Here is a 12,432-nt window from a genome sequence, read left to right on the forward strand (position 1 = left end):
TATTCTTTGTATTAAATAACCACAGTGAAAGAATAACACTTAAGCCTTGTCATGGTGAACTCTTGTTGCTCTGTATGACACCTTAATTTAAATGCATGTTCTTCTGTGAACTGTACAATCAGATGGAAACTTTCCCCATTCCCAAAACGCCTTTTTTTTTTGTTTGTTTCTTAACATGGACAAGGTTATTTGCTGAACACAGAATTCTGTGTCTGATTTCCTAACATCACAGAGATGTGATGGGATGACTCCTGTGACTGGTGTTGGAATGGAAGGATACATGCTCCGTAGGAAGGACAGGCAGGGAAGATGAGGGGGCATCACCCTTTATGTCAATGACGAGCTGTGCATGGTGCTCTGGGATGGATGAAGAGCTGACCAGTGGCTTATGGGTCAGGACTAAAGGTGACAGGTGACATTATAGGGTCTGCTACAGGCCACCCAAACAGGAAGACGGAGTAGGTGAGGCCCTCTATAGATAGATAGGATCAGCCTCATATTCTTACAAGCCCTGGCCTCAACTACCCTGATATCTGTTGGAGGGACAACTTCACAGGGCATAAACAATCTAGGATGTTCCTGGAAAGCATTGATGGTAACTTCCTTCTCCAAGGGATAGAGGAGCCAGCAAGAAGAGGGGCTATGCTGGACTTGTTCTCACCAACAAAGAGAGGCTGGTGGGGAATGTGAAGCTCAAGGGCAGCCTTGTCTCCAGTGACCATGAAATGGTGGAATTCAATACTCTTAGGGCAGCAGGGAGAGTGCACAGCAATCTCACTACCCTGGACTTCAGGAAAGCAGACCTTGTCCCGCTTGAGGTACTCTTCTTGGTAGAGTACCATGGAATAAAGACCCTTAGGTAAGAGGAGACCAAGAAAACTGGTTGATATTCAAAGATCACCTTCAAACTCAGGACAGATGCATCCCAGCAAAAAGGAAATCAGGCAATAATTTCAGGAGGTCTGTGTGGATGAACAAGAAGCTCCTGGGTAGGCTAAGACTCAAAAAAAGTGTGGAAAAAAGGATAGGTAGCTTGGGAGGAATACAGAGAAATTGTCTAGGCAATCAGGGATCAAGCTGTGAAAACTAAAACCCTGATAGAATAAAATCTAGTCAGGAACTTGAAGGGCAACAAGGAAAGCTTCTATAGGAAAATCCATAATAAAAGACAGACTGGGGAATTTGTGGACCCTCTCCAGAAGGAAATGAGAGACCTTGCTGCCTGGGCTATGGAAAAGGCTGAGGTATCCAATGCCTTTTTTGTCTCAGTCTTCACCAACGAGTGCTCCTGCCACACTGCCCAAGTTGCAGAAAGCAAAGGCAGGAACTGGGAGAATGGAGAACCACAGACTGAAGGAGATCAGGTTCGAGAGCATCTAAGGAACATGAAGATGCACACAAGTCCATGGGACCTAATGAGATGCATCTGTGGGTCCTAAGGAAATTCTCAGAGGAGTTTCTAAGCCATTATCCATCATACTTGAGAAGTCATGGTGGTCTGGTTCCCACTGACCAGAAAGGGGGAAACAGGGTCCTGGATGGCAAACTAGGGGTTGTTTTAAAAACAACCTAGTTTTAAAAAGGAAAATGGAAAAAGGTCTGAGGAACTACAGGCCAGTCAGTCTCAACTCTGTGTCTGGCAAGATCATGGAGCAGATTCTCCTACAAACTGTGCTGAGGCACATGGAAAATAAGGATGTGATTGTTGACAGACAACACAGTTTGACTAAGAGCAAATCATGCCTGAAAAATTTGGTGGCCTTCTGTGACGGTGTTACAATGTTGGTAGATAAGGGAAGAAAAACTGATGTCATCTACTGGGACTTGTGCAAAGCATTTGACACTGTCCCACATGACATCCTTTGACTCTAAGATGGAGAGACGTGGATTTGATGGGTGCATCACTTGGTGGATAAGGAACTGGTTGGTTGGTCAAACTCAAAAATTTCCTGTCAAGAGCTCAATATCCAAGTGCAGAGCAGTGACAAGTGGCATTTTCAGGGGTCAATATTGGACTGCTGCTGTTTAACACCTTTGCTGGTGACGTGCAGGGGGATTGAAGGCACCCTTGCCAAGTTTGGCAATGACACCAAGCTATGTTGTTGTGGTTGACACACTAGAGGGAAGGGATGCCATCCAGAAGGACATGGACAGGCTTGAGAAGTGGGCCCATGCAAACCTCATGAAGTTCAACAAGGCCAAGTACAAGGTCCTGCACAATGGTTGGGGCATCCTCCTGGGCAGAGGATGGATTGAGAGCAGCCCTGAGGAAGAGGATTTGGGGGTGTTGGTGGATTGATAGCTTAAGATGTGCTGACAATGTGTACTCGCAGCTCAGAAAGCCAAATGTGTCCTGAGCTACATCAAAAGCAGTGTGGGCAGCAGGGCAAGGGAGGGGATTCTGTTCCTCTGCTCTGCTCTGGTGAGATCCCACCTGGAATGCTGTGTCCAGCCCTGGGGTCCCCAACACTAGAAGGAAATGAACCTGTTGGAGCAAGTCCAGAGGAGAGAAAAAAAGATGGTCAGAGGGCTGGAACACCTCTCCTGTGAAGTCAAGCTGAGAGAGCTGAGGAAGAGCTGGAAAAGAGAAGGCTCCAGGGAGACCTCATAGCACCTTTCAGCACCTAAAGAAGGCCTATGGAAGAGCTGGAGAGGGACTTTTTACAAGGATGTATAGTGGTAGAACAAGGGGTAATGTATTTAAACTGCAAGAGGGTAGGTTTAGATTAGATATTAAAAGAAATTCCATGGAACAGGTTGCCCAGAGAAGTTGTGGTGTTTGGAAGTGTTCAAGGCCAGGCCAAATGGGACTTTGAAGTACTAGGTCTAGTGGGAATTGTCCCTGCCCATGGCAGGGGAATTGGAACTAGATGACCCTTCCAACTCAAATCATTCTATGATTCTATTCTTTCTCTATTCCTCATATTGTTATGAAATTGTGAGTCTGAAGACTGAAATAGGTAACGCTTCCTTCTTAGCCTCTATACTTTCAAATGTATATAGCAGATGGGGAGTCTCCTGGCAAGGGGAGAAACAAATGCAACAGATGCACAATAAGAGCAAAAAAGCTATGAGAGTAGTTCCAAGAACTGAAGATGCCATTAAAAGGTTATTTACCTTTTGGTGAATTGTTGCATTTTGCCTGATTTTTATTAGTGTGAGATATGAGAAATAGTTTGGCACTTATTATGATAAATTAGTTGTAAATAGAATGATCTTGTTTCTCTGGGTATTATGGATCAATGCTGGATGCTTCCACAGCTCATGACAAAGACAGGAATCCTTATGAAAAACATAGGGAAAGCCCGGAAACCAGAAAAATTAAGTATCTCAGAGTATTCAAACTAAAGTAATGAATGCTGTGGTCTTAAAACCTTTGCTGTGGTCTTAAAACCTTTATAGGATCATCGCTTCACATTAAGGTAGAGCAGTGGTCCTGTACAGAGTGTAGGAAGATGTGAGGAACATTGCCCTTACCCCATACACTGGCTTGCACACAGTACCTCAGGCAGTGCACAGGCAGATCTGGAATTTTTTGCAGCAGCATGTGAATGCTAAAAATTTCAGAAAATGGCCCAAAACCCCATTTTTAATGGGAAGGTGGTTAAACACTGAAAGAGTTTGCCACAAGATTGTATGTTCTCTGTCCTGGCAGACAATCAAAACTGGCTGTGGCCCTGAGCAATCTGCTACAGCTGAGCTGGCTCTGAGCGGGGGAGGATCCCAAGAAGCCCCACCATCCCCAGTGACCTTCTTGCAGGTTATGAAACAAAGAAATACCTTTATGATAAGAAACCTCTGAAGCCTGAATTTCTGGAAGCAATGAAGCTTTGTCCTAGTGTTTGTCCTGCTGTTTACCACTGTCTGTATTGATTTCTGTCTCAGGGCTGGTTTTGGCCACCCTCCCAGAGGATGCTGAGCTGGGCTGACCACTGGTCTGATCCGGCATGGATTTCTTGCATGTGTTAAGAGGATATTGGGCTAGACTGCAGATAAGGACTAAGTCTAATTATGGAGGACAGAATATTTAGGTGAGGAGGATAAAGCAATGCAGCTACCCCTGTAATCCAGGCAGGGCAGCCCAGGGTGAGTCCTCCTGACACTGAGATTTTGCATGACGTTTTGTTTTCTTATCAGTTGTATGAGGTAAGGCTGGTGGGCCCTCCTCTTTGAGGAGACATTGAAGATCCTGGGTGCTTTGGGGAGAAGTCTCTGTAGCTGTGCAGCAGCAACGGGGACCATCCAACTAATGCTGTGCTGTGCTGTGCTGTGCTGTGCTGTGCTGGAGAGAGTGGGAGCTGCCAGAGCCTAGCACTAGCACTGAAGGAGCAGGAAAATAGGTTCATTTCAGTTAAACATGAGTGTGACATTACCACTCTGAGATCAGGGTTACTATTTCTAAGAGTAAACTACTAGTGGTTTGGCTGACAGTAAAAAGACAGCATTACCTTTAAAAGAGGAATGTGACTTTTGCAGATGGAATAAGACTGGCTTAAGGACAGGCATGCCTACCAAAAAGTACTGTTTTTTCCAATAATTTTTATGAAGAGCACTAGCAGCACAAAGAATAACAAGCTGTGCTGTATTCAGACCATGCCTGCCTATCGGAGATCCAGATGCAAGCTTGGCTTGTGGCAGAAAGCTTTTTGCCTGTGCTGTCACAAGGGTCTCTAGGTTATCAGAAACAACTATGTGTTACTTTCACTTTCCAGGCACCTGTGTTTTCTCATGTCAAAACTGCCCTTTGGACCTGCCCCTCTGCAGTAAGAGCTTTGCCAGTAGACATCCAGGACCCATCTCTCTACTGAGAGAAGAGCTGCTGCATGCATTGTCTTTAATACAATGACTGACTTGTGTTGTCTGAATTGATTCCAGTTCATAAAGCTGACATTTACTTGACATCAGAGTTAACCATCAATGTTCTTAACAGAGTTAGTCCAACTTTCATGTTTTAATAGCTGTGAACAGCATGGAGCCCCAGGTAGACTCCTTTCAGGGAAGATTCATTAGGGCAAAAAAAGATCATTAGCAGCTGGTAATGGATTGTTTCTCTGTAAGATAAACGCAAATTCAGACATGCTTTGAACTGTCGTTGTAGGCTTGCTTCAATGACAAAGGAAGCAGGTGAGCTGTGGTATCCTGATTATTCTTTTTACTTCTGTTTTAGAAAAAACCTTTGAAAACCACAAAGTGTTGGAAATATACTGTCCTATCCACTAATGAGCAGTAGAAGTAATGAGATATCTCAAAACTCCCTCAGTGTCCACATACTTAGCATATACTTGTCTGAACTTCATCTAAGTATTTTCAAAGTGATGTGTAGCTTTGGTGTCAGGAGAGAAATACTGGAAGTAGTTTCTATCTATTTCAGTTATTCAGTGACTCATGCTGAGTGGCAAGATCAGATCAGATCTGGGTATCTATTACGCTTTGTGATGAGCATATGAGATGATCTCTGCCATGCTGTATTCTCCCCTAGTCCGTGGGCAACATTCCTAAAACCAGGATGAGGCAGGTTTGCTGATAACCATTTGTTTGCGAGAAAAAAATTTTATCTGAAGGAATAAGTTCTATGTGGCAATATGCTCACAGGTAGGGTGGTACAGTAGTGGTAATGGTAGAGTCCCAATTTGCCCATAAATCATCTATTCCCCTGAAACCCCTTCAAGGGGATTTCACACAGAGTGTGAGCTCTGCCTCTGTTCTTTCCCTTTCTGGTCGATAAGGGCTCTGCTCATGTGTACAGCTCTGGCTGGAGCTGCAAGGGAATCCTTATTCCTTATTAATTTAAAGGTTGTATTTCATAGAGGCCTCCTTAAAGGAAACTGGCCTTTGGTAAAGCACAACAGCTTTCTGTTTTGCTTTCTGTTTCCTTTTGCTTTCTGTTTTATCTCCTGTTTGCATTGGCACCCTGAAATATATTTGTTTGAAATGTGTATAGTCCCTTTCTTAAAAAAAAATAAAAAGAGAGAGAAAGAGAGGAAAAATGAAAAAATTTGCCATTCTCTGAATCTTATTAACCACAAGCTCTGCCTCTTGCACCATGCCATGGAGAGAAAAAAATTCTGAGCTCTTTGTTTTTCTGTACTTCTCACCTTGTGACATTTTCTCACAGGAAATATTCACAGCACATGCAAATGATGAGAGTTTGGGTCTCAATCCTTGTGACTAGCAATGGCTAAGATGTATGCAGTTTCAATCTCAGAAAAGGCTGATCATGTGCTTCCTTTAATAATGAAATTTATTTAAGTCTGGAGATCTTGTGTAGCCAATATGATTCTTTTAGTTTTAAATTGCCCACAGAGCTGAACACATTCATGTGAAGAGTTTCTGAGCCTCACTAAACAGCTTGTGTATAAAAGAGTGCAGATATCAGCATGTGATTATGAAATACCAAGCATACATGCTGATAATCAGATTTTTTTAAGTACTTGTTTTTCTTCCCCTCAAATGCCTCTCTAAATTCTGTCCAGTCCATCTTGTGAACGTTTCTGAAAGCAAATTTATAGGAAGAGACTTGTCTCCACAGAATTCGTTTCTGTCAGTTCTGTCAGTTTCTGTGTGTTTTGCTGCAATTTGGTCCATATCTGTAAAAGTGGCTGTTACATACCTAACATTAATGAAGGATTTGACAGATTATTTTGTTCCATTCAGGCCTTTAATCCAGGAGAAATTATCTGCTTGAGAACAAGGAATTGAACTTTACACAAAGATTTCTTGGTGAAGTCCTATGGTCTCTGTTGTTTATGATGGCCTAGGATTTAACCCTCCCTCTCCCTCTTTAGTTTTATTCATTCTTACAGTCTATAATTATGGAAGAGTTGTCTTGGAAGAATATTATGTTTTATTTTGTGATTATATTGAAAATCCAAATTAAATCTTATTTGCATATATAATTTACCCATTACAATGTGTTACGAGAAGGGAAATACTGTTAACTACAAGCTATGAAGAATTCTTGGCTGCAGAGTTTTTATCCTGTGGCTCTATGCATCTGTAATGCTGCTGTTTCACAGATGACCTGCATCATGGGATGAATCCTAGGACCACTGAAGCAACTTGTGAACTGCCACTGGAGTTGGGGCTTTTCTTATCCTGAGTGGTGGCTGAAGCTCTGTGTAGTTCTCTCTCTCTCTCTGCCCTCCATGCAGGCCTCTCAGTGGGAATTAAAGTAGGATCAGGAAGGGATTGTAGAAAAAAGCTGCAGTCCTGAATAGGTATTTGAATGCATAATTATTTAGTAATCTTCTCATTAGTAGTTTTCTAGGATACTTAAACCATCTCATACTATAGATACATCTGTTCTAAATTATATGATCTCAATATTCATGTTATAATTGAAATGAAGCTAAGGAGGTTCAAGACCTCAAAGTTGCTGGTTATCTTGTCACATATAATTATTTAATGGTTTATATGTATATCTATGTATATCTCTACCTCAGTTATATTTTTTCCTTCAAACTTTGGGAAGCATCTACACTCTTAGTTTTGATCAAATTACTACTATTAATATTGATTTGATGCCTCTATAAGGTAGATAATATACTACTACTGTAAATTTTGTTGGTGGGACTTGATGATGTTGATTTCAGGGTTCATCCAAAATGGATCCCACAGGACAACCAGCCAGCTCTGCATCCTGCAACTCCAGAGTTCAGGGTTACTGCTTTAAGTGGCTTCTTACTGATTTTGTTGTTTGGCAGATCCAGACATGCTGGACTTGCTGTGTGTTCAAAGCAGGCAAATGTGCTGCTTTCAGAATTCCAGTACTGGTAGAATTGCTGTCAGGAATGTGGAATTAAACACTTTAACAGTTCAGGAGATGAAAGAATCCCTGTGTATGTTGACAGCCTGTAGTGCTGCTTGCCGAGTAAGAATGTATGGGTTAACACCCCCCCATAGGTTAAGTCCTGGAGAAAAGCAGATATATATCTTCTGTACACTAGGTGTGGTAGAGAAGTATTTTGTGCAGGTAAGCACTCTACTCAAGGACTGTTTAGTAGTGTTTGCAGGTGGAAGGAATTAGTTACCTTTGTCAGAGTTTGTGTTACTATCACATAATTAAAACACTACCTCAGTTTGTTCCTTCCCCTGGAATAATTCATTGATTCACCTATTTTAGCTGCTCATTTATAATGATCTAGTGTTATGTGTTTACAGAGGTCATTATCATATGTATGCTGAGTGTTTGCAGTGCTGGCTATTTAAAATTAACTAAAATTTCTAGTCTTCTACTTCATTCATGGGAAGAATGTTCTTGTGACTGTTTCTTGTGATCTTGCTTCTCAGAAATACTTTGTATTCTAGAATTTCACTTAATATGTATTTAACTCTAAATACATAACATGAAAATTTAATTAGTTTACCAATTCGTATCTGCTTTTGAGAGGTTTTTAAATTTTAACAAATCAAGAACACAAAGCAATATCCAGAGTATTCTGGAGACCAAGTTAAAAGTAAGAAAAAAGCATCTAGCATTGAGTTGGAAGCTGTAGTTTTAGAAAACATCTGGAGGCAGAATAACTCACCTCTGGCAAAAGAGGGAGAGAGGGAGGTTTTGCTTTCTCCCTCTCGTGCTCACTCCCCTTCTCCTGCCACTTAAGCAAGTGCCAGAACCCTGTGGGTGATTGCCTGGTAGGTGGGTGCCACTCCCTAGAGCTGCAGAAGCCCATCTTGGGGCAGTAACGTTTCTCACTGCGCCAGTGAGGTGCCTGGCCTGGCATCCAGCATCAGAGCTAGTGCAGGGAAGGAAGGTGGAGGGCTAGTGCAGGCGTGGTGCTGGGGTATTAAAAAAAATAATAAAAAGAAAGAATGCCCTAGGGTATATCACCATGTCCGGCAGCCATAGGGAGGAGGAGGAGAGAAGATCCAGCAGGCAGGAATTGTGCAGCAAGATTGATTGATTTATTTTACAAACTCTTTTATAGACTTTTTTCTTCATAGTCTAATTGGACAAAGGACCAGCCACCCCTTGGGGTGATTGACTAAAATCCTGAAACATCCATTGTCAAAATATTTTTCTACTATGCTATAAACAAGACTTTTCAAGGCTGCAGGTGTTTGGTTTTTACATAACTCTGCTACCTCTTCTGTGAAAGAGAAAAGTCTCTCACGGACTTAGAAAATAGCAAGAAAATCCTTGCTAGCAGCATTTTTGTATCCACACTGGGGAGCAAGCGAAATCCCACCAGATTTTGGGGGTTGCACTGTGAACTGCTGTCTGCTTTAGGCAGAAACAATTAGATCTTCCATTTTGTTTTAAGACACCATTTTTTAATTTTAGAATAGAATAGAAAGTTCATTTGTCAGGGACCTGCAGTGATCATCAACTGCCTGACAAATTCAGGGCTGACAAAATGTTAAAGTAAGTTTTTAAGCGCGTAATCCAAAAGCCTCTAAATCAGTGACAGGTTTGGGGCACTCCTCACCTCTCTGGGAAGCCTATTGCAGTTTTTGATCACCCTCTCAGTAAAGCAGGGATTCCTAGTGTTCTGCCGCACCTCTCCTGACACAGCTTTGAACTACTCCTGCACCTCCTGTCAGCGGACACCTGGAGGATGAGATCAGCACCTCCCCTTTCCCTCCTCAGGAAGCAGTGGAGTGCGATGATGTTTTTCCTCAGCCTCTTTTTATCCCGAAGTACACAAAGCCAAAATCCTCAGCCGCAGCCCCAAAACACGAATGTCAGAAGTGGGATTCGAACCCACGCCTCCAGGGGAGACTGCGACCTGAACGCAGCGCCTTAGACCGCTCGGCCATCCTGACACATGTGGGGGTGCTGTCACTGCCCCGTCATTGTCTATTTGTAGATATTTTTAGTGATGCAATATTATTTTTCTGTACACAGTGGGTGTTAAAAAACATTCCAAATGAAAACGTATTTTGTGTTGACTCTCTGGTAACTGTAATAACTGATGTTTATTTATACACGTAGCTGTTCAATTCTGTGAGTGAGTGTTAGTGTGTTGAGAAAGAAGCAGGTACTGTTGCACATATATTACATATGCCATGAAGCAGACATTTGAAGCTGTACAGAAATTAATAAAAATGTGATATGCAGTATGTTTCACAATGACATTGCTTAAGGCTGATTTGTTTCCTGTAATGTCTATGAAAATCCCCCTGAGATATGTACAAGTTATTCATGGTAAGAGTTCTCTGATATTTAAAAGGGGGCTGTGACATTGAAACAAATTGCATGTCTTCTTGCTGCGGGATTTTTTCAAAAGAATTCATGTGCTTGAAAACTGAATCTAGGAACCTCTAAATATACAAATTTGGTCAGCATTTGGGAGTGAAAGTCGTATGAAAGGAAAGAGTTGTTCTTGTTTGGAAGCATCATGTTAAAGTACAGTGTCTCTGTTTGGAATGTAAACTTAATAGAAAAAAAAAAATTTGAAATGACACAACCAGACTATCAGAAATGGCAAATGAATCTCTGGCCCCAAAATATTCCTTAGAACCTTAAGAAGCAATATTTTCCAATGAAAAAAAAGGCTACAGTCCCTAGGAGATTGGCCAAGAATTAGTACTGGTTTTATCTGATACTGGTATTGGAGGAAAATTGTTGCTTCAGTATGGAGAAACCAATTATTCTGGCTCCAGTTTGTCAATGTCTGTCTTGCACTGGGGAGCCAAAAGTGCTGGTCCCGGTACTTTGGTGTCTCATGGGTGCTGAGCTGAGGGAAATAATGACTTGTCTTGACCTACTGGCCATGTCCTTCCTTGGAGACACACAAGAATTGACTGGACAAGGCTCTCTCTTTTCCTGACTTCAGAGTCAAATCTATCTTCAAAGCTGACTTTGCTTTGAGCAAGACTTTTGAGCAGGTAAGTGCTAAAGGTCCCCTCAAACCTAAACTCTTTTGATTCTACAACTGTGTGCCATAACTTTGAACAATTTTATGTAAGAACACTTGTGAATTGAGAGTATTAATGCTATATTTTGGATATGCTGTAATGCACCCTAAACCTTTACGCTTTTATCCTTGTACTCATTCCAGGACAACAAGCAGTCTTGTCTGAGGCCTAACAGAAAGAAAAGACTAGCCTGTGTAACCAATATTCCTGCAACATACTGGAAATGTTACGCTTCTTGTTATGTTGGGAGTCAGAAGTCACACTGTAATGCACTTCAGCAGTCTTGGTTGACTTACTGGAAGGTGCAATTTTCTCATATTTAGAATTAGTAATATATTTAAATTCTATAGAAACAGGGTCTTGGAAAGGTCACAAAACATGTTTATATGTGCCGAAATAAGAGTCTTAGCCAAAGTGGTGCTGTTTGTTTGATTGGTTGGTTGGTTTTTTCTAAACAATAGCTGGTGGACTGAACAGAAGTAGATTTATTCCAGCTTTGGTATATAGCAAGATGGGCAGAGTCCAATAAGCAGAAATACAGATGGCAGAAGTTTGACCATCAAAGTCTACTCATGGTGTAGTAACTCCAGAATGAGCAGCAGTTGCAGCCTACTCTCTTTCTGCTGTCAGCACATACCTGTCTGGGTCTTCAGCCAGCAGCTCCACAACCTTGTGTTCCCTACTTCCATACACATTGATGATGTAAAGCTGACTGAATATGTCATTAATTGCTGGGAAATTGACTCAATAGGTCTTAATTTAAATCAAGTCTGTCATAAAGATAATGGTACCCATTGGCTTCCAGACTGGCAGATCACACAGAAAAGCATAACTAAGTGCATACCAAACATACAATGACCTTGGTGAAGAATCTGCTCAAGCCTACTCTTAACAGTGGGCCTTTTTTGGCCCAGAACTTCATTAACTACAGACCTAATGCTCAGGCTGTTCCCTAAAAATCTGCAGATCTGGATGAATTGCTGGTCAAAATGTAGTGGTACTTGGTATGCAGTTGCCGTACGGACTGAATTGAGCTCTAGTAAGTGAACTGAAAACCTCCATAAAAATGTCATATTTAAAAAGAGATATGTATGCCCAAACACTTTGGCACAGACTTACGTAGCTGCCTGTCCATCACACTTGAGGCAGAAGGTTGTACTGTTGCAGGATGTTGATGGGCTCCAGCAGATGTGTTCCTTATCCATTAAAAAGAAAGTCCCTGGTTTGTAAAGTGCATTGGTATTACCTGTCAAAGGGATTTGCTCTACAGGTTCCTGAGTACATGTTCTGATGATAGCAGGTGAAGAACAAACTCTTTGGCAAAGGTATCATTGTTGATAGTCTCTCATATTTGCTTTATGTGGTGCCTAACCTAATCAGTGATTTACACTGCTGTCAGTGTACAGCACCAGTTGATGTATTTAAATGCTGGATCCAGTATCTCCAGTACTCGAGATAAAAGGCATCACGACATCCCTTGACATGAAAGGCCTCTCTCCTACCTTTGCTATCCCTCCTGTTACTCGGTAGCCCTTCCTTGGACATTTTGGGTTTCTGTCCTGCTTTAAGTAA

General features: G+C 41.8%; 1 protein-coding gene and 1 non-coding gene across 7 annotated transcripts in view; one reads left to right on the plus strand and one right to left on the minus strand.

The window, feature by feature from the left end:
• OXR1 (oxidation resistance 1) overlaps positions 1 to 12,432 on the plus strand; it is a 274,281-nt gene that overhangs the window by 49,401 nt on the left and 212,448 nt on the right. The window lies entirely within an intron of this gene.
• Positions 9,683 to 9,765, minus strand: TRNAL-CAG. Its single transcript has one exon. It is a non-coding gene; the product is annotated as a tRNA-Leu (tRNA).

Source organism: Corvus kubaryi, unplaced genomic scaffold, assembly GCF_017639235.1.
Source record: "Corvus kubaryi isolate FWS band 111438036 unplaced genomic scaffold, C.kubaryi_AGA036_p1.0 37385, whole genome shotgun sequence".
Classification (NCBI taxonomy): Eukaryota; Metazoa; Chordata; class Aves; order Passeriformes; family Corvidae; genus Corvus; species Corvus kubaryi.